We start from the raw sequence: 24349 nt of genomic DNA on the forward strand, positions 1-24349 counted from the left end.
AGTGGGCATTACAACAGTATGCAGGTTTCACTGATGGCAACAGGCCACCAATATGTGTGTATTTTAACATGGCACATGCATAGAAACAAATGTGAATATTTATAAACCACTGGGACATATGTCCCAACAAAAGTTAAGAGTGTACACATACCGATTGAGGTGTGTCATTGGGTTATTTTTGCACATTTGGTAGGGGTGAGAGAGAGTTCAATTAACAACTAATATATCCTTGTAGTTTTCATAACATTCTTAGTCACTGCAGTGATCTGTCCCTTACATGTATTATTACACTATTCAATGGCCTTACATTGTACACTGGTATGTTTATAGATTATTATATACGTGAACTGTGTCCTACATACAGGCGTGACAAGATGCAGGAGTTAATGCAACATATGTTGAGAATTGCTCTCATACACTATGGGTGAGGTGCTAGAATGACAGGCTTGTTTTCATATACATTCTCTGACTATGTACACATTTGACTATCAGTACATTTCTTGGGTCATCACATTGACTTTTCCAGGGAACGGGGTACCAGGCTGGTGATGTGGGCCATTTATCTGGACATGTTGGACAGATTGGAACAGTTGTGGGGTATGAATATGCATACAACTTTCTATCTGAACATTCTAGCAAATTCTGTACAGTTGTTGGGGTGTAATTATGCATACAGCTTTCTATCTGTACATTGTAACAAAATCAGCACAGTGGTGTGGTATGATTATGCATACAACTTACTAGTATTCCTGGGGTTCAACCCCCTGCTGTGTGTGACAACAAAATTATAGTTAACACCACAGTACACTGTGTCATCAGGGAACTGATATGAAGCTTTCTACTGTTTTCTATCTAAGTCTCCCTAACTTGTACAATATGACTGACCTCTTGGCACTTCCAGCATTGTTATACAGAACTTTATACATATTTTATCTGCATACCACAGTGTGGGTAACACTGCTTAATACAACAGTACTATTTATAGTATGCAACTGCGGTGGTGGTGCTGCGGTAGCATTGTCTCCTCACAGTATGACGTTGTCCTGTTCGATTCTCAGCTAGAGCGTCTTCTGTGTGGAGACATGCGTGAATGGGCGTACCTTAGTTGAAGGTTGTGTGTCAGAGCTGGCAACTCAGTACGTAAAAATCTACTGCCAATCATTAGCGGACCGGAGTTCCGCTGTGGCGACCCCTAACCGGGAAAAGCTGAAAGACACAACAACAACTATTTATAGTATGCAACAGTTCAACTGTATATGAAAGAAGAGTAAACAGAAGCTCTCCAGGGGTTATACCTTTATTCACAGAATATTACACATTTATTTATACTGGTATAACACTTTCTAAGGCTCTTATATTTATTTGTTATGACAGTACATACAGACAAATACTAACCTGCCTCACGACGCAGCCTTTGCAACCTAGCATCATGGGCTTGCTGGTTCACAGCCCGCTCATCTGCAGCTGTCAGAGAAATGCAGTGATATTTAGCCATATCTATCCATAGCATACACAAGCTAGGCAATTATTAACTACTTAGTAGAATGAGCACTTACTCAGTATTGGGGCATTAGGCATCTGCCAAGACTCCTGGATCCACTGTTCCAGTACATTGCCCCTCTGCTGCTTCAGTTCAGCATGGTGGTGCCTGACCTGCTCACCATTCTGGGGGATACCTGTGGCACTGGTGAGTTCACAGGCGAGACTATCCCAGGCCTCCATTTTATACTACAAGCCCTGGTACTGGCCCTGCAGTAGTGTCTGCTCATGGTGTTTTACCAGGAGCCATACCATGAATTTTGACTCCTGAATGTCCCAGCGCTGCGCTCTAAATCGAGTGCCTTCACCCACACCTGCCATTCTGCCTGCAGTAGGAAGCTACAACCAGTTAAAAGAAGTATTCCCGCCTGTGGGGTTTAAATACGGCCAATTTCCTGCACTTTCCTGTGACTGGCCGGTTTTGAAAAGGCGAAGCTATGGGCACACCTGCTTACATTAGAATGGCACTGCTTAAAGAGGTATACCACTAGGCAGATTGAAATGGTTCCCCTACACATTGCTTACACTTACTAAGTTGAGCTATGCTGCGGTTAGCATTGCTTAATAGTTAATTAGCACTATATTTGCCTTTTGGCAGTGATATATTCTTCATTACAGGTTATATATGTGTCTGGTATCCGCGATTCATGTGTACATACACTGTATGGGGACCTGGGGACTTCTACACTTTATTACAATAACACCTCAAATCTATGCTTACTGCAGTACTCCAGTTCACATATTTATGTTCTGTGGCAGGTTATACAACATCACACTGTACATAGATTCAGTTCCCATGTTTGGTTTGATTTTCCTGTGGTGAGGATTAATTTGCTGATACCTCTTTTATATGCATTGCTATAATGGCTTAGTGGTGTACATGGTCCTGAGTTCAAGCCTTGCCGAAGCTGTTTATTTTGTTGCTGGGCAGAAATTGGGCCGCTGGGTACAGAGTGATTAAGGCACTTTAAAGCAGTTGTAAGCGGGTTTGCACGGCTGTAAGCACTGCTAACTTCTGGTTACAGTTTCTTACATTCACTTAGCTTCTACTTTGCTTAATCTGTGTAGGCAATGCTTACCCCCACGGAAACACACTTAAACACGCTTACTAGTGCTTATATATGCTTACTACTGCTTATTTGTGCTTAAACCTGCTTACTAGTGCCTTATTCATTATGACACTGACACTTCACATGTGCATTTAATGCAGTACTCCACTTCACATTTAAATGTTATTTAGTAGGTTATACAGCAAAAATGTAAAGAAATGTTCATATACAGATTTCACATGGAAAATGGTATGTGCTGCAGTGGGACTTGAACCGGGAATGCCTGCTCGTTAGGCACATGCTCCGACCACTACACTATTGCTGTGCTGCTTCATTTGCATATATCTTCCTTGTTATCCTCTTCAGCCTTTTAAGCTGCTTTAACCATAGCTAAGTGATGGGCACACCCATGCACCTATGAGAGTTTTAAAAAAAAAATAAAGGGGTTTCTTCTTTCAATTTTTATGTCCTGTTGCTGTTGTACACGTAGGGGACTATTGGTGGGAAAATGCAGACACCTATGAGCAGTCTTGCTTCTTTATTTACAACTTCTGCAGTCCTTCATTGCAGGGGCGTGTGAGAGCTCTGCTCTCAGACACACCCCCTGTACTCTTCCATGCTCCGTGTAGGATTTGGAGCTCAGGCAGCGCGCCTTCATTAATATGCATGGCGTGCTGCCGTCCTCCTCCTAAACTTCCGCTTCCATGCAGGACTAGATTAGTCCTGCATGGAAGATTAGTAAATCTGGGGGAAAGTTTCTGGTTTAGTTAAAAACTTAACTAAACCATCCATCCACTGCCTCTCCAATACCAAATGATGCAAATAATCCATCTCTGCTTAGAATATAGTATAAAAACAAAAAAGAAAAGCATTATGAAAGCAACTAAAGAAATCTGAATCCATGAAATATTCATTAGAATGAGATTGTCCAACATATCTGAAGCTATATGAATATGTCACATATGATAATATCACCTTTAATATGTAGATATGTCAGAAATACACATCAGATCAAAGTATGTATAAACATTAGAAACTGAATGTTAACCTGATTGACTTCTTTGAAGTAATCACCAGAGTCGTAGATGAGGGTAAGGTGGTGCACACAGCCTATCTTGACCTTGACAATGCTTTCGACACTATACCCCACACTGGTATTATAGATAAACTCACTGGACTAGGCATAAATCCATATGTCACAAGATGGTGGCAAACTGGCTCACTGACAGAACCTACACAGTGAAAGTAGCTGACTCCAAATCCGACTTCAGACCAGTGACAAGCGGAGTACCACAGGGTTCGATACTGGGTCCTCTCCTGTTCGGTATCTATTTCTCTGAAGTTCAGACTAATACAGCTGGTCTCTGGCTAACAAAATTCAGACAACTGCAAACTAGGAGCCATAATTAATTTGCCTAAGGATGTGGACATTCTACAAAGAGGCCTCACTGAGACTGATGCTTGTTGTCAAAGTCATGGCCTAAAGCTCAATACCAAGAAGTGCATTGTCATCCCCTTTGGGAAAAACACCATACTCATGAACTAGCCTACTAAACACCACAAGTGTGATTAGAGACCTTGGGACACAGGTGGACAGTAGTCTCTCCTTTGATAATCACATCACCACAGTAGTCAGGAAATCCTTCTACATGGCACACCTCATCACAAAAGGGTTCTCCTCCAGAAATAGAGAGGTCATCATTCCTCTCTACTCAACTCTCATCAGACCCATTATTGAGTACAACACCCCATTTGACATGTACCTCACAAGACATCTGCAACAACTAGAAAGGCCACAGAAATACCTCACTAGGAGGAATACCGGCCTCAAACAGATGCCATCTCAAAAATCTCCAGCTCTACTCTGTCGAATATTGCCTACTCAGAGGTGACCTCTGCTTAACATACAAAGCCATGTCTAACCCAGATCTGATGGATATGCTACACTTAAAGAAATCCCAATCTCTCCAAGCCACATGTTCCAGGGACCTAAACCTTGTCACCACAATAAACAGAACATGCTGGAGGGATAGACTTCCCATGCTCTGGAACAGGCTACCCATTTATGTCAAGCAGAGCTCCTCATTAGCCCTCTTTAAGAGAAATCTTGACAATTGAATGGGAAACAAAAAAATCACCCCGGGGATCACTGCTGTGGAGCTGCTTGACAGGGGCACAGGAAAATAATTTTCTTGGGTGGCAAAAGCCAGGGAACCTCATTTGGCTAGGCTTATATAGGCCCTAGGGCCAATAGCCTAATACATACCTATGAACCTATTATTTCCAAGAATTTTCAAGAAACATCAGATAATTTAACCATTTTGTCAGTCATGTATCTACCATTTTTCATGTAAGGATCTGTTGAATATATATATATATATATATATATATATATATATATATATATATATATATAAAACACATACTACAACATAACTATTATACTTTGCAATTATACAAATATTATTCATATGTTTTAACAATATCTATGTTGACTTCTTTGATAAGGAAGGGGGGAGAGAGAGAGAGACAGAAAAAAGGGGGGCCTCACAACCCTCTGTTTAGTTACTAAAGCTTTAGTTATACAACATAAGTCTAAAATTAATATGCATAATGAGTTTTCTAAAGCAGCTTCTAGTTCACTTGATGACATTTAGTTACTAATAGTGTCATTGAATCTGCAGAATGTATGCATCTATAAGAGAACATAGGGATTTTCAAAGGAGTTAAACACTTTTATCAGAACTAATTATTTACCATTTAAAGTTTTTAGTGAATGATAACAGAATTTCAAGAGAAAATAATAAGTACAACCATTTAACAAGTTCAAACTGTCAAATGATGTCATCACTGTTGTTTCCTCAAGCTGCAGCTTTATAAACTTGTTAAAAATCATCTAAATAGGCTCATTCACAATAGAAGTTGTCTCTAGTGAAGAAAAAAGCATTTTTGGTGGGAAATTCAGATCTTGAAGCTTTTAGAGTTTACAGAAAGCAAAAAAAAAATAAATAAAGAACTCTCAAGCTGCCTTGTCAGTGCATGTCATGAATCTCCACAATGAAAACAGTCACACAGACCACCAGTTTCCTCACAAAACATCAACATCATGAAAAAATTAACCCTTTCATATAAAAACAGCTATTTAGAAGTAACAACAGCTGCCTCAAATCAGAAATCATATTATAACATTTCAGTCATTTACCCACCAGTTAACCAGGCCAGAGAGAGAGAGGAAAAAAGAAAGGGAATCTAGTATATATATATATAACTTATATTTAGCTATCTATAAAACACCATTAATGTACTGTATTAGTATTTAAATGTATGCCGCGGTGGTACAGCGGTAGCATTGTTACCTCACAGCAAGAGGTTCTCCCATTCGATTTTCGGCTTGGCTTGGTAGTGCCTTCTGTGTGGAGTCTGCATGCCCTCCCCGTGGTTGGGTAGTGTTCGAAAGACATGCGTGTGTAAATGGGCATGCCTTTGTTGTAGGTTGGGCGTCGAGCTGGCACCTCGGCATTTCGTAAAAATCTACTGCCAATCATTAGCAGACCGGAGTTCCGCTGTGGCGACCCTTTACCGGGAAAAAGCCGAAAGACAAACAACAACATTAATATTTAAATGTATCTAAACAAAGAGTCTAAAACATCAAGTTAGAAACACTTATCAGAAACACCTTGCCTTGTTACCACACTACTGACCCACTAGAAAAAAATGCACTTTGGTATTAAGTCCAATTATACTCTTACTGAAAAATTAGAAGACATATATCATTTGTAGTTATTTAAAAGGGAAAACTGTGTAAAGTACTTAGAATGAGGAAAAGAGAGAAAAGGAACATTGGTAACAAAAAAGAATAGGAAGAAAGAAGAGAGAGAGAGAGAGTGTTATTTAAATACTCAGTACTATATGTAATTAGAAGAAGATATAGAAAGGAAAAGAGAAAGTTAATAATAAAAATTATTCACATTACCTTACAGCATAGAGACTTTCCAGAATAAAATATATTATGATTCATAAAACAAAGCATTTAAAATTAGCTTTAGAAGGAATTTATTAATTTGGCCTTTAACTTCTTAGTTTTATTTGCTCCTTCCTTCACAGACCTTCTATTTTTTGTTGCCTGTCTCTTCAAACTCTGGGATGACCATTCCATTTATTCTATGCCCAACAGTATTTTCTTCTTTTGGATAAATTCTATTGCTTCTTGCAGGGAATCAAAGATCTTCACTCCTTCTGGCAAGGTGATTTTTATTCTTGCAGGAAAAAGAATTTGAGCTTTAATATTGGCTTTTTTCAAGGACTTAATTAGATGAACACACTCCTTTCTTCTGGATATAACTGTATAGGTGTAGTCATTGTCAAAATGAATAACTTTTTCACCCATCCTGATAGGAGAATTAGTCTAAGCTGATTTCAGCACTAAGTCCTTGTCTTGCAAGGAAAGAAATCTAACTATTATAGACCTGGGGTTAGATGAACTCAGAGATGAAGTGGTATTTTCCAAAAGAGAGGTATTCAGGCATGTTTAGTGCTGATGAATGCCACTTATTGAGGAATTAAATCATCTTAGCACTCTCTTCTTTTTTAGGAATTCCATACATTCTTATGTTATTCCTCCTTGATCTACTTTCAAGTTCTTCCAGTTTCTCAATCAGCCTGGTGTTTTGTTTCAGAAAAAATTCATTGTTCATAGGTTGGTACTAGGCTATTGGCTCTAGGGCCTATACAAGCCTAGCCATAACAATTCCCTGGCTATTTCTTACCACAATATTAACTTCCCTGGACCCCTCTCTAGCAGGGCGACTGACGTGATCCCTGGGGTGAATTTCCTTTCTCCCATCCGATCGTCAAGGTTCCTCTTGAAGAGGTCCAAAGAGGTGCTCTGCTTGACATGTATGGGCAGTCTATTCCAGAGTCTGGGGAGTCTCTGGGTCAGGAACCTATCCCTCCAGCATGTTTTGCTCATTGTGATGACAAGGTTTAGATCCCTGGAGCATGTGTTTCTGAGGGATTGGGATTTCTTTAAGTGTAGCATATCCAACAGCTCTGGGTTTGACATGGCCTTGTATGTTAAGCAGAGATTGTCTCTGAGTAGACGATATGCAACAGAGTATAGGTGGAGTTTTTTAGACTGTCAACATAGGGCATCTACTTTAGGCCTGTGATTCTTTTAGTGAGGTATTTATGCAGCTTTTCCAGTTGTTGCAGATGTCTTGAGAGGTACATATTCTATAATGGGTCTAATGAGGGATGAGTACAGTGGGACAATGACCTCCTTTTTTCTGGATGAAAAGCCCTTAGTGATGAGGTGTGCCACATAGAAGGATTTCCTGACTGTTGTGGCAATGTGGTTATCGAAGGTGAGACCACTGTCCACCTGTGTCCCTAAGTCCCTTATCACACTTTCGGTGTTTAGTGTACTCCCACCTATGTGGTAATTCATGGGTACATGTTTTTTCCCAAAGGGGATAACTATACATTTCTTGGCATTGAGCTTGAGCCCATGGCTCTGGCACCAAGCATCTGTTTCCGTAAGGCCCTTTTGTAGAATATTCACATCATTTGGGGATTCAACAATGGCTCCCAGTTTGCAGTCATCTGCGAACTTTGTTAGCCAGAATCCCTTAGTGTTGGCCTGTACTTCAGAGAAGTAGATGCCAAACAAGCAGTCCCAGGACTGAACCTTGAGGTACACCACTTGTCACTTGTCTGGAGCTGGATTTGGAGTTGGCTACTTTTACAGTGTGGGTTCTGTCAGTAAGCCAGTTGGTAACCCATCGAGTGATGTAGGGATTTATACAAAGCTTAGTAAGTTTATCTATGATTCCAAAGTGGCGGATGGTGTCGAAGGCCTTGTCGAGGTCCAGATTGGCTGTCTGGACCAACTTACCTTTGTCCACGGCTCTGGAGACTGATTCGAAGAAGTCAATCAAGTTCAGGAGACAAGATCTGCCCTTCATGGACCCAATTGCGAGGGGTCCAGTGTTTCAAGGTTGCCAATGCCTTTGTTTATAAGTTCCATGATAATACGTTCCATGGCCTTGCAGATCATGCTCATCAGACTGGTGGGACGGTAGTTCCTGGGATCCAAGGTGGATCTCCTCTTGTGGAGTGGGATAACTGTAAGCATGAAGCCTGAGGTGAGGCTATGATTAAACATGACAATTAGGTGAGGTGTCAGTTAATTCTGTAGTTCCTGTAGTACACAGCCTGGGATGTCATCTGGTTCCATGGATGCTGTATTCTTAGCTTTGGAGAGTGCGTTTTTTTGCCTGTATGGCCATTATTACCGGATTTGGCAATCTTTGTGATGTTCATTTTCTGTCACTCTAGTATCTAGGTCAGTTACTGTTTCCTCTAAGGCAAGAATCTGTTCAGATTTTTTTACTATTCCATTTAGAAGTTCCAGTTGCTTACTGCATTCTTGTTTGATAATATCCATTTTGTTTTCGAATTTGTCCATTTTTAGTGACAGTTCTTGGATGTTTGTTATTATAAGATGTAGTTCTTTCTTCACTGCACTCTCCTGATGTGGGTTCTTCGAGTTGCTCATGTTTTTAGTGACAGTTCTTGGATGTTTGTTATTATAAGATGTAGTTCTTTCTTCACTGCACTCTCCTGGTGTGGGTTCTTCACGTTGCTCATGTTTTTAGTGACAGTTCTTGGATGTTTGTTATTATAAGATGTAGTTCTTTCTTCACTGCACTCTCCTGGTGTGGGTTCTTCGAGTTGCTCATGTTTTTAGTGACAGTTCTTGGATGTTTGTTATTATAAGATGTAGTTCTTTCTTCACTGCACTCTCCTGGTGTGGGGTCTTCGAGTTGCTCATGTTTTTAGTGACAGTTCTTGGATGTTTGTTATTGTAAGATGTAGTTCTTTCTTCACTGCACTCTCCTGGTGTGGGTTCTTCACGTTGCTCATGTTTTTAGTGACAGTTCTTGGATGTTTGTTGTTATAAGATGCAGTTCTTTCTTCACTGCACTCTCCTGGTGTGGGTTCTTCACGTTGCTCATGTTTTAGTGACAGTTCTTGGATGTTTGTTATTATAAGATGTAGTTCTTTCTTCACTGCACTCTCCTGGTGTGGGTTCTTCGAGTTGCTCATGTTTTTAGTGACAGTTCTTGGATGTTTGTTATTATAAGATGTAGTTCTTTCTTCACTGCACTCTCCTGGTGTGGGTTCTTCACGTTGCTCATGTTTTTAGTGACAGTTCTTGGATGTTTGTTATTATAAGATGTAGTTCTTTCTTCACTGCACTCTCCTGGTGTAGGTTCTTCGAGTTGCTCATGTTTTTAGTGACAGTTCTTGGATGTTTGTTATTATAAGATGTAGTTCTTTCTTCACTGCACTCTCCTGGTGTGGGTCTTCGAGTTGCTCATGTTTTTAGTGACAGTTCTTGGATGTTTGTTATTATAAGATGTAGTTCTTTCTTCACTGCACTCTCCTGGTGTGGGTTCTTCACGTTGCTCATGTTTTTAGTGACAGTTCTTGGATGTTTATTATAAGATGTAGTTCTTTCTTCACTGCACTCTCCTGGTGTGGGTTCTTCACGTTGCTCATGTTTTAGTGACAGTTCTTGGATGTTTGTTATTATAAGATGTAGTTCTTTCTTCACTGCACTCTCCTGGTGTAGGTTCTTTGAGTTGCTCATGTTTTTAGTGACAGTTCTTGGATGTTTGTTATTATAAGATGTAGTTCTTTCTTCACTGCACTCTCCTGGTGTGGGTTCATCCAGTTGCTCATGTTTTTAGTGACAGTTCTTGGATGTTTGTTGTTATAAGATGTAGTTCTTTCTTCACTGCACTCTCCTGGTGTGGGTTCTTCACGTTGCTCATGTTTTTAGTGACAGTTCTTGGATGTTTGTTATTATAAGATGTAGTTCTTTCTTCACTGCACTCTCCTGGTGTGGGTTCTTCGAGTTGCTCATGTTTTTAGTGACAGTTCTTGGATGTTTGTTATTATAAGATGTAGTTCTTTCTTCACTGCACTCTCCTGGTGTGGGTTCTTCGAGTTGCTCATGTTTTTAGTGACAGTTCTTGGATGTTTGTTATTATAAGATGTAGTTCTTTCTTCACTGCACTCTCCTGGTGTGGGTTCTTCGAGTTGCTCATGTTTTTAGTGACAGTTCTTGGATGTTTGTTATAAGATGTAGTTCTTTCTTCACTGCACTCTCCTGGTGTGGGTTCTTCGAGTTGCTCATGTTTTTAGTGACAGTTCTTGGATGTTTGTTATTGTAAGATGTAGTTCTTTCTTCACTGCACTCTCCTGGTGTAGGTTCTTCGAGTTGCTCATGTTTTTAGTGACAGTTCTTGGATGTTTGTTATTATAAGATGTAGTTCTTTCTTCACTGCACTCTCCTGGTGTGGGGTCTTCGAGTTGCTCATGTTTTTAGTGACAGTTCTTGGATGTTTGTTATTATAAGATGTAGTTCTTTCTTCACTGCACTCTCCTGGTGTGGGTTCTTCACGTTGCTCATGTTTTTAGTGACAGTTCTTGGATGTTTATTATAAGATGTAGTTCTTTCTTCACTGCACTCTCCTGGTGTGGGTTCTTCACGTTGCTCATGTTTTTAGTGACAGTTCTTGGATGTTTGTTATTATAAGATGTAGTTCTTTCTTCACTGCACTCTCCTGGTGTAGGTTCTTCGAGTTGCTCATGTTTTTAGTGACAGTTCTTGGATGTTTGTTATTATAAGATGTAGTTCTTTCTTCACTGCACTCTCCTGGTGTAGGTTCTTTGTGTTGCTCATGTTGAGATTTCTAGTAGAAAACTTCTTGACAGGAATAATTAAAAAATTCTCTTGACTATGTATTATTTTTTAGAAAATAATACAGAGTCTGTGTTAATCTAACTTTTACTATACTTTTAGTTAGATTTTTCTAAAAAATTAAAGTATATCTCCTGTCAGGATATTAAAATCTTAGCAGACCTATGGATTTCTGCTCCTGTCAGACTGGCATCTTGGCAATTCCCCAATGTGTTTTTTCAATGGTGTTTAATATGTGTTGTTCAAAGAGTTTATCATCTATGGCGATACTCAATAATTTTGCCCGAGTTACAATTTCTTCCTCTGTTTTATTTTCTGAATAGATTCTGAAGTTCTGAAACAATGGTTTTGCTTCATTTAGTTAGGGCTCTATTGAGGTGAAGGCATCTTGGGTTATTTTTAGGAGATGTTGAAAGTTATTGGAGGAGGAGATAATGGTGGAATCATCAGCATATTGAATGAGTGTACTTTGAAGGGAAGCGGTATGAAGGTTATTAATGAAAATATTAAAAAACAGTGGTCCAGTAACGGATTCTTAGGGACTCCTCTTCTGCTAACCTGGTATTTTAACAGATTGGTTTGCCACCTAATACATTGCTGTCTATTGGCTATATAGTTGACAAACCATTTTTGGGTAGGTTGGGAGCATCCTATTAAAGATGGCTGTTGCAATAGTTTAGGATGGGATACTGTATTGGATGCTTTCAATAGTTCCAAAAGGATTACAGACGTGAAAGTGAACAGAGTCCAAGGCTTTGTTCACCGTGTCTATGAAAGATAATAGTGCTGTGTGCGGGATGGAAACCATGCTGGCCTGGTATGAGGAGATTGTTATCAGTGACATGTTTCAGAAGTTGTATGTGTATAAATTTTTCCAGTAATTTTGATAGAAGGGACAGAACAGATATAGGGTGATAGTTTATTAATTCATTGTTTTTCCACCCTTGTGTAAGGGGGTTATGATAGATTTTTTCCATTGTTTAGTAACTTCAGATTCTGTGAGGGTTCTGTTAATAAGGATGCTAACAGGGTAGGCAATTGCGTCTGTGGCAAGTAAGTGTGCTGATGGGAGGTTGTCAGTGGAGAAAGAGCAGTGTTTTAGTTTCAAAAGAAGCTTATGTATTAGAGAGGTGGGAATGGGATGTAGAGAGAAAATAGGTGTTGAATGGATAGCTGTAGCATTTCCTTGATGAGGAGAAGTGTTAGCACTATTGCTGCTATTGAATGAATCAGGAGGGAGTAGATTTTTTTGAGGAATTGATCTTTGTGTTTGATGTAGAATAGTTGACAAGTCTAAATATATTGTTTATGAAGTGGGAGTTAAACATGTCTGCTATTAGAACAGCTAGGTATTGATGTACTTTTGATAAAATCGATAATTGCATAGCTTATGAATAGGACATGGTAAGTATTATACAGGAATTGGACAGGAAAAATTTCAGGTTACAGTCAGAGTGTCCCATAGGGTTCAGCCCTAGGCCCTGACTTGTTTAGGTTGTATCTTTCAGATCTATCTTTTTCATCTGAGGTATTCTACAGTCTATGCAGGTAAACTGATTGCATGTGTTACAGGCAGGGGATGTCGGCAAAAGATCTTGATTAAACTGACCATTTGGACACAGGAGAACATTCTGCTAATTAATACATCAAAAACTAAGAATATGAGATACGAGACCTAGACTGAAATATAAATATTTAATACAGCACACAGTGATTGAAACTGCAGATTCAATTAGGGACCTGGGTATCTGGGTAGTCCCAGCTTTTTGTTTTTCTAATCATATCAACTGGTTGTTTGAGGATAGTTATAGAACTATAGGTTGTATAAAAAAGATTCATAAAGTGAACAAGACCAGATATGATGAAATTATTGTTTGCTAGTTATATTAGACCTGAAAGTGAGTATGGAACAACGGTTCCACTTCTAACCATCGAAATTTCAAAACATCGAAGTTCTGATCATTGAGACCAGAACATAGAATTTTGAAACATCGAAGGTTACAAGTGTAACCAAAAAAAATATGCAGGGAGGCTTTGCTCCCCCGTGCCCCTACACCCCCCAACTTTAATATTCCAACTCCGAGATCGCACTACAGTGGAGTAAAGGGAAATCTCCCATTTAGCGCTGTATGCAGAAGCACTAAACGGGAGATTTTCCATATCCTATCTGTAGTGCCATCACACAGATGGCACACAGACACAGACAGTATGCAGGGCACCTTGGTGCCCTGCAAAAACACAAACATTCTCCGACCTACACTTACCTTTTTCTTCCCCTTCAAACCTTCGATGTTTTAAAACTCGATGTTCTGGTCTCGATGATCTGAACTTCAATGTTTTAAACGTTCGATGGTTTGAAGGGGAACTGGAATAACAATATGGAAGCCTTACCCGAAAATGAATATGAGTACAACAGAAATATACCAAGGGCACCCTTGGATATGAAAAATTAAGTTATTATGAACTTGTGCATTGTCTCATATAGACATTTAAGAGGAGATCTTATTTAGGTCTATATAGGGCATTTAGAGTCAACTACACAGCTGGGAATGTTTGAGGTTATCAAAAAGCAACAGAGATTTATCAGACAACCTATGTTGAAGATTCTATAGGAATGACAGATGTACTTCATAGGTTCATAGGTTGGTACTAGGCTATCGGCCCTAGGGCCTATACAAGCCTAGCCATAACAATTCCCTGGCTATTTCTTCCCACACTATTTACTTCCCTGGACCCCTGTCTAGCAGAGTGACTGACATAATCCCAGGGTGAATTTCCTTTCTCCCATCCTGTCGTCAAGGTTCCTTTTGAAGTGGGCCAAAGAGGCACTCTGCTTGACATGTATGGGCAGTCTATTCCAGAGTCTGGGGAGTCTCTGGGTCAGGAACCTATCCGTCTAGCATGTTTTTATTGTGATGACAAGGTTTAGATCCCTGGAGCGTGTGGCTCTGAGGGATTGGGATTTCTTTAAGTGTAGCATGTCCAACAGCTCTGGGTTTGACATGGCCTTGTATGTTAAGCAGAGATCGCCTCTGAGTAGGTGATATGCAACAGAGTATAGCTGGAGTTTTTTAAGGAAGTCAGCGTAGGGCATCTGCTTTAGGCCTGTGATTCTTTTAGTGAGGTATTTCTGCGGCCTTTCCAGTTGTTGCAGATGTCTTGAGAGGTACATACCAAATGGGGCGTTGTATTCTATAATGGGTCTAATAAGGGATGAGTACAGTGGGACAATGACCTCCTTTTTTCTGGATGAAAAGCCCTTAGTGATGAGGTGTGCCACATAGAAGGATTTCCTGACTGTTGTGGCAATGTGGTTATCGAAGGTAAGACCACTGTCCACCTGTGTCCCTAAGTCTCTTATCACACTTTCGGTGTTTAGTGTACTGCCACCTATGTGGTAATTCACGGGTACATGTTTTTTCCCAAAGGGGATAACTATACATTTCTTGGCATTGAGCATGAGCCCATGGCTCTGGCACCAAGCATCTCTTTCTGTAAGGCCCTTTTATTGAGTATCCACATCATTTGGTGATTCAATAATGGCTCCCAATTTTGCAGTCATCAGCGAACTTTGTTAGCCAGAGTCCATTAGTGTTGGCCTGTACTTCAGAGAAGTAGATGTCAACAAGAGCGGTTTCAGGACTAATTGATTCTTTGAGAATGTAGCTGATGCATGGAACAGACTATGAAATTACATTAAAGTAAACACTATTTTAGATATTTTTAAGAACTACCCGTACACTTATTATGGGAATAAATGTTTTAGCATATCAGTAGGCTAGAAAGGCATTATTGTCCAATCCTGAAATATTTGTATTTATGTATGAACATATGTATGATTGGATGTGTGCATCCCTGTTCCAAATCACACTTATACTGTATTCATTCCCCTGTCTGGCTATGATGTGTCAGCCAGGTTTTCAACTCATTAGTATTTCTGAATTGCAAATATATTGTGATGAGCAAACCAGGTATAAGTATGATATTCAGTGCTTTACAAGACTGTGCACATGCCGGAGCTCCTATGGAGAGCATTCCACATGCATGGGAAGACTAGTTAGCAGGTACTATACCCCATCAGGAGTAATGTTACACAACTTATTTGTAAAAATATTATTAGATTCCAAACTGGGCTTCATTGGTTTGGTTGACAGGGAGTTTGGTTAACAACTGTTTAATCGACCACATTTGGTTGACTATGCAGATAGTCAACAGGTATGCAAGATGCACAATCCCTGAGTAGGGGAATATTCCCTTTTCCCAGGAATAGTAGAATCTTGAAGTTAATATATATAATTAGTAGGGGGTGTTGAGTATGTTGTTTATGTACTATGTACTAGAAATCCAACATTTCTGCTTTTGATACAGAGTGGTTTACTGTCAGGATGTCGATATCCATGGTAGTCGACCAACTGAAGATAAATCCCCCAGCCATGTAGAATAGTAGTTACTACTGAGGATATAATTTCATTAAGAAAGACAAGGCATTGATATCCTTTAATACTAAATATACCAGTGACATTAGTATTATAAGAAAAATCATGGATAAGAATTGGCATCTCCTTACTATGGATACTCGAACAGCAGAAATAGTGGGGAATAAGCTTAAATATATATATATATATATATATATATATATGTATATGCATATACACACGCACGCAGACACAGATATAGATATATATATATATAGATATATATATAGATATATATATATATATATATATATATATATATATATATATATATATATATATAAACATATTTGCTCAAGCAGATGTAATTGCCTCCTTAAGAATAGCCTGGACATCATCAAAAGGGTGTTGCTTAGGTGAAGATTTCTTCCAGCACCGGACAACAGATGTTTCATTTAGGTGATCATCATTGTTTTTACTACAACTGACAGGAAAGTTTTTTCTTATCATTTGTTTTATTTTTCCCAAAATTATTTTTCTTCCAGTCTAGAAGAGAAGTATTTTGACCACTGAGCTGATTGCCAGCAACTATACAGACAAGATGCTTTATAATAAAAAAAAAAAAAATAAAACTTTTGGTAGAACACTGCAACAGTCATTTATATCTGGTGTGGTTACTGCTCCTGCTTGTGTGGAGGATCACTGGGCTTGAAGAAAACAAAAGAAGTGTAGAGTTGACTCAGGGTTCAATTGGCAATGGATGGCTGTTGGTGAGGAGGATTGTAGTTTGATAATGAGTTTCTTCAGCATTAGTGTGGATTTCATCTAGTGGTGATTGTGTGACAAGTTTCTTGTTTTTGAAGGGTAGACTTCTTTGGCTGATGTGTTCTTTGGTTTGATCTTGGCTGTGATTTGTCAGTGCAGATCCTTACTATCTGGGGAGGCACAGGTGTTCTTTGGGGCTTAGTCAGCCTGCTCTCTAGTGCTTATATATGTAGTTTGGAATGGCTGTTATGAGAGGGTCAATAGTTTCTGTGGTGCGTTTTCTTCCACCTGGGGAGGGCTTGCCCCTATTTCTCTCATTCCACTGGCGATGTGTGTGAGTGTATGTGTGCGTGTGTGTGTGTGTGTGTGTGTGTGTGTGTGTGTGTGTGTGTGTGGGGGGGGGGATTGTGTGCACTGCTGTTTGAGTGGACTTTCTTCTGCCCCTTTAATTTTCTATGATTGAAAGTGGTGAGCTACTATCAAAAAAGAAGAAAAATGAGACAGAAGAAAGAAAGAGTATATGGGTACGATTTGCTTACATGGTTGCCAGGTTTTCACTGTAAAACAAGACTGCGTGTGTTTTAATGTTAGTCACTGGCATGTGCAGCAGTAATGATCACATGGTCACACAGGTAGCAGAAAAGTTTTCTCTGGTATTTGAGTTTGGCGTCATACACATCAGCAGTAAGTAAGCAACCCATGGAGCAGGTTGTTGAGTGGTGTGGCATTTTTATTTTGAAGATTACTTTTTAGCAATACTTTTTAGTTAATTTTTCAAAAATAAATGACAGCTATCTAGTAGAATTAAATATGATGTTAATTTTCAATATCCTATATTACACTTATTTTAATGTGGACTTTGTACATATCTGGGACATAATTATGGCTATTTCCATGTCAAGTAAGGCTATAAGGGGAGTTTTGCTTCAGAGAAGCTTCAAGTGGCAAGCTATCATTTCTTCTGTTATGGCAGCATTAATTCAGGGCTTATTGTTAGCACGACATTATAGAAAAGAACAAATTCGAATAAGATGACAGGATAACACTGACTGGTTGGAGAGTGTATATCCGCTCCTCCCCACCACACCCACACGTGTACTACAGGCAGTTAAAGGAGGAAGAAGAGAATAGAGGAGAACATTTAATTATTTTAGCCTCTGTACTTGATTTAGGAGTCTTCACCCCCAACCACCATGCAGTTTATTAACAGTCAAGGTCCAGGCTTGTCTTCAAGTTTATATGTTATTGTAAGAGGGGTTACAGAATTGTTTAAATTAATAATTATAGAACAATAGTTAAATGTATTAAATGAGGTAAAAAACAGCAATATAGGTATTCCATAATTGTAAAGTCATTGTAAGCTATAATAATAGATAAAAGAAATCCCCTGCATACAGATATGCTGCCTTAATGGAAAGACACTTATGCAGCCCTTATTAGACAGTTTAATTGAATGGGAATCAGGGGAATTGCCAGCTATTTTACCCCAAGTGCTTGTTATTTAGTTCATAAAGGGGCGATATCAGGTGTAGCAGCTCTACTAGAGCTTAAGTCATAATGGGCCAGATTAACCTCAAAAGCTGGGAAATTGTTTAAACAAAGTGGAAGCCAGACTGTTTCAACAAGATTTAAAAGAGAGTGGAACACACTGAAGTTTGTTTCCTATCCATCAGCACAGGGCCCTGCCAAGAGCCACAGGCATAGAACACAGAGGAATACAGGTATAAACACGCATATTGAAGTTCAAGCAGATATGGCATTATCAACAGCTGCTACAGAAGACCAGGTAATGAAGGGTCTAGTACGCAATGATTTAGGGAAGTGGAGTGATTATCAAGTCAGCCTCATAATAAATACCTAGAGGAATTCTTGGAATCTCTTTCAGAAGGTAGCAAAGGTAGGCTTATTTGATTTAATTTTGGTGAAGGAATTTAGGTCCACAGTACTGCAGGGTGTTTGTAAAATCTCACAGATGCTCCCCATGCAATTCAGGTCTTACATTGTCAATTAAGAGCAAGAAAGAAGGAAGATTTAAAAACAGTCAGGATTCAAAAATCAGATGTCCACAGTTTAGTCACAAATGTCCATAGAATTCAGTCGTCCTGGTGTTAAACCATAAGCACCAATAGCATGGGGCCCATATTACTGCTCACTTATCCAAAAGCAACTCCATCTGACATGCTCACAATTGTCTGATACATGGCTTTACATTTGGTTTTCCATTTCAATCTGCATCACCACTTAGTAATATGATTGTTGAGAAAAATCTGAAGTCCACTCTAGGTAAAGATGAATAGTATTAAAAATTCAGAATGAGGAGGTGCAAGCAGGAAGATTAGTTGGACTATTTAAAAACGAAAATACTTCAGGACCACATCCATTGACTTAGTCTGAAAAAAGAAAGGAATGTGAATTTTACCTCCCTCATCACCTATCCTCCCCCTTTGGCACTTCAGTCAATAATTTTATCAGCAAGGGAGATTCATGGGTGAAATACAACACCTTCGATGTTATGGCCACCATTATTTGGAAGTTCACTGATATGTGAATGGCTAAGCTGAATATAAAGTCTGTATTTTGGCTACTGCTCACCCAGGAATAAGACTGGCCAATGCTTGGGATTTCCTTCCAGGGCCAGTTCTATTTTGGTAAAGCAATACCTGTGGGCTGCACAACTGCTTGTAAAGCTTTTAGACTCTTAGCATAGCACTACACTGGTTTTGGCAACAAAGAGCATGGAACCAAGCTAGTAACCATTACCTCGGTGATTTCCTTATCATTGGGTAAGGCAAACAAAACATAAGGAAAGCATGATTGTTTGCATGGAACTATGTAGGTGCTTAGGTGTACCATTTACAACTGGCAAAATTGTCTCAGCCATCATATCACATTTCTGGTTTTGGAGATCAATATCATTGAACCCAGTTTCAGGCTGCTGGAAGAAATGCTGAAATGGGTGAGGGACTCTATTCATATCATTTTGGTAGGGGCAAAAGCAAGGGTTAGCCAAGCCAGGTCATGTCTTTTCCTGATGTCCTTAACTTTATCTGTAGGGCAATATCCCCAGGTAGGAAATTTACCATGTGACCATCAAACTTGCTAAAAAGGAGGGGGTGGGGTGCAAACTTCACTAGGTTCATATCACCAACAGGATCAAAGAAGGTTTGCACCTGCAGAGGGTATTCCTGGGCCATTTCTATGGAGTTTCTTTGTGGCAATCCGATAGGTTATCATTAGAGTTTCTTCAATTATACACAGATGCATCAGCCAGTACTGGTATGGGTAGGTACTGATGAGGAAGATGGCATATGGTTACCTGGCCTCCCTCTTGGGCTGAATCAGTCAAGAAATATATAACTCTCTTAGAAATGTTATCAATTTAGGCTGCTGTTTACATGCAGCAAGACCAGTTCAAAAACAAAAAGGTCCTGTTCCATTCAGACAACCAAGCCATAGTCCAGGTTCTCTTACAAAGAACTTCCTGTTCATACAGATTGTTGGTTCTACTTAGTTTAAAACTCAGTTTAACCTTCTCTGTCAAACATGTTATGGGTGAATGGAATGCTATAGCTGACAGCTTTTCATGTTTGCAGCTTTCCAGGTTTTATTTATTGGCACCAGAGGCTCACCAGTCCCCCATGTCAGTTCCACTGTAGATTTGGCAGTTGGAAATGAATGATGGTGGCCTTGCTGTATAATTCCAGGACTGTGAATCCTAGGAGTCCTTATACCAAAACTCTATCTACAATTACCAAATAAAGACAAGTAATGGACTTTTGAGGTTCTCATTCATTACCATCTGCACAGATGTAATTTATAGGACTGCCCAGCTTATTACAGATACATCATGCAAACTTAGGTTAGATGGCCAGATGCCTTGGTCTTACTAATTTTGCAACTCATTGATCAGTGAATAGAATATTAAAAAGGTGGAGCTACTTTAAGATTGGAGGCAAAGACACGAGACACCCACCTGTGACTCACTTACTAAATATTTTACTTATGGAAGGAAAGGTATCAGTAATGAATTTCCATTCATTGACAATACAGGCAGTGTTATTCACATGGCTCTGTGTTTGGGCTTTTAGAGCCAATGAACTATTACAGACACTATGAATATGTTATAGTGACACCCATTGCAGTGGTAGTGTGACTCAGGAAATCCAAAACTGATGAAGTCGGAATAAGGCAGCACATTTTCTCACTGCAATAAAACTTTGTAGCTTCATGGCTGGTATACTGAGCTATGCCAGCTCAGCAACAATTAGGTGAGGTCTCTTTCCTAGTGAGCTTGTAAACTGCCATCTAGCCAACCACTGATACCTGAGGATGCTAATGCTGTGCTAAGGAAGGCACTGGCTAGTCAAGTCATTGCACATGAGGGTCTCAGTGCATACTCCTTTAGAATAGGAAGGGCTTCTGATGTGGCCAGGGAAGGGTAGTCAGTTGAAGTAATAAAGCACTCTGACAGTTAGGTCTCTTACACCATCCTGACCAATAGTATATGTTTGTTATTTATATTGTCTTAAGGTCCCATCCTGCTCCTGATTATAGGCAACTCTTTCTTCTGCAGAGCAGCTTCCAAAGTGACAGTCAGAGCTGATGGCTTAAGCCTCAGTCTTGATCCAGTACGTTGGTCAGTAGTCTGGCAAGGCTATCCCAGCTTGTCATGGCTGCAAGAACTGCCTGCTATGAAGATAATTCACTTGGGTGCAATGATTTGTGTTCCAAAACGTAAAACTTTTGCTGCTATGTATGACTGTAGTAATTATGGTCTTTTTAAGTTCATATTACCCAGATTTACAGATTTGCAGGTCTTTATCATGGAGGGGTGGATGTAAACATGCTGTTGTTGAGGCTACATGAATACTTTTAAACCATCATATGCCCAGAGTAGCATCTCAGATTAGGTGCAGAGTAATTAAACACCCTGGTTTAGCTAGGTCCAATCCAAATTTTAATGGTGTTCATTTCAATGATTTTAGCTGGGAATTGTTTAACAAAGTAAAAAAAAAAAGACAAGAATTAGTTAAAAACACAGAGTGAGAGAGAGAGAGATAGAGAGAATAAAAAGAGTCAGTGCCAGGAATGGGGAAATCTTGGGCCTCATTTCCCTGTTCACCCCCCTTCTTTTAAATGCTGCAGGTTGTTGGGACTCAAGCAAGATGATAACAATTGGTCAGGTATTGTGCAAATAAAGACAATATTCTATCCAAAGGTTTTCTACACACTTCACATCCTTCCCGTAAACATCACACATAAGCTTCTTTGTAGATGAGACAATAAATTATGTCTGCTGAGAGACCCAAGGAGCCAGTGTATATAACACTAGGTTGATAGAGAGGAATTGGCTGGCATGGGTGGGTGGATGCCATCTGCAATTAATGGAAAATTCAGTTTAGTATTAGACTTGGTTTAAGTTATGCACGTAATTATTAAACAAACAGTCACACTGACTAATGGTGCATTGTTTTGTGGAGGGGGAGGTCGAAGAGATGTGAGATGCATGTTTGCTTGTGCAAATGTAGCTGTCAGCTTGAGAACAACATAGACTTCATCACAGGGGTATGGCTTAGGTGGAGATTTCACCCAGCTCCAGATAACAGCTGTTTCACTCAGGCAATCAGTACTGTCATGGTCATTTCTCCCTCTGTTTTTACTTCTATTCTTTAGCTTTATCACAGATATACCCAAGGTTGCAATAGCTGGACAAGTTTCTTGGGTTCTCGCCTTCCCTTTCATCTGTTCTGCTTTTCTGTGGAGCAGGTTGTTGCCACTCGACAAAGGGAATTAGAATTTTCAGGTAAAATTAGGATTGCTGAGTGAGATGAGGAGGCACTGCATGTCATCTAGTTGATTGGGAGGAACTAGCTGGAATGGATGGGTGGACATTAACAGGCGATTAATGGAAATTCAGTTTGGTATTAAACTCAGATTTACATTGTGTTGATTTTAAAATGTTGCAGACACTTTAATGGTTCTAGTTATATATGTAGTGATTCAATAAATGATTGCACTGACTAATGGTGTATTGTCATTTTTGAGGAGGGCAGGTTTTGTCAAAATATAGTTTAGTACAGCACTTTTGTTGACTTATTTTGGTCAGTAATGAGTCATATACAGATGTAGAAAAGCAGAATGATACAGAGGGATACATTTATTTAGACAGTAGCTGTAGTTTAATAACTGAATGAATATAATATGTAGAACAGATAAACTACTTTCAAAAATACAAATAAAAATATATGTACCATGCTTCCTGCAACATTTGGAACATTGCCATCAACAGCATTTGAAAATGTAAATGAAGGTCTACAAATTACAATATATGTTACTAAAAGGTTACAACAAAATGTAATTACTTTATCTTTGGTAAAACATGGAAAAAATATATTTTGATAGCAACAAATTAAGAATTGCAAAACCTATATTCACATGTGCATCTCAAGACACATGCTAATAGGCATTGTAATGGTAAATGTTCTGAATGTGTAATGTGGGACGTTGCATCCACATTAAATCTGAAGTTAATACACACAAAGGGAAAACACATAAAACATGTTGCATTTCTGTTGCCTTGTTTAGAAGACAGAACTGATCAGAAACTGGCTGTCTTGAAAAGCAACAATCCACTAGGTAAATGAAAAAAATGAAACTATTACTCAAAAATGGGTATTCCAGAATATGTGGAGTATAGGAAATAAACTAAGAATGGTAATCTAGAACAGGTACACTACAATAAACAAAGTTGCCATTGTGCTATGCTAGGCACATACAAAATAAAATGAAACAGAAGAAAGCAACATCTGGCTAAAATACCTTTCATCCCATTGTTCTCTAAGCTTGGTTCAGCTAACAAATACGTTGAGTATGTGTATTTGTTTTTGTGTACCTGTTGTGGATTGTTAGCTGAAATGGACTGTAACATACATGTGTTGAAAATCATCTCAGAAGATAATTTACTTTGCACATTTTTTGCACCCCACAGCTGATTATCAGCTTCTGAAAGGACTTTTCTTTGTCCATCAGGTCTACAAAACCTGACTTAGCCTCCCACACACTAACTCTGACCAACTTTTCATGCCAGTGGGTAGTTCTACACACCTGATGCAGTACAATACTGCTGCTAAGGAGTGTTTTCTCCAACATTCCTATCCCCAACATGACCAGTAACACTGAAGGTTGGCCATTAGATGGCATTCAGTACTGCTGTACACTTTGTTTTGCAAGGACTACAGTCAGGAGGACTGTTCTGCCCATCCAAAGGCAACACAATCACACTGTTGTTTCCCTGATCTCCACTAGGGAAATGAACAGCATATATGTGTCCTGAGTAAGCACCTCCACCAGATGGTCACACCCCCTCCTGCTTCATTAAATGTTTAAGACACTAACCATTGCTGGTTCACTTGGACTAAGTTCTAGGGCTTTATTTCACTGCATCACCAGCACAGGCTAGAAGAACAGGTTTTGGGATATAGGGCTGTATTGCAAGACAGGAGAGTAACACTGAGGGCAGAGATAAACATTGAAGACAGAGATAAAACAACGTTGTCATAACAATAGATTTTATAGGATCAGTTTAAAAAAAGTCTGTCTTGGATACCTGTAGGACTCTTTGCATAGATGCCTTCCACAGGCTACAGTTGGCATCAGGTTTTCCCTCCATGTTCATGCAGGATACTCCCAACATATTGAATGGTCTATAATATGGTCTTGAGGAGACATGCTAAGTGTATAATGGATACTGATATGGTTGGAATATGCACATGCATGACTAGTAGAAAAGGTATGTCAACACCACTTTCCCA

Source organism: Protopterus annectens, chromosome 5.part1, assembly GCF_019279795.1.
Source record: "Protopterus annectens isolate FY-2018-M chromosome 5.part1, PAN1.0, whole genome shotgun sequence".
In the NCBI taxonomy this organism is placed as follows: Eukaryota; Metazoa; Chordata; order Ceratodontiformes; family Protopteridae; genus Protopterus; species Protopterus annectens.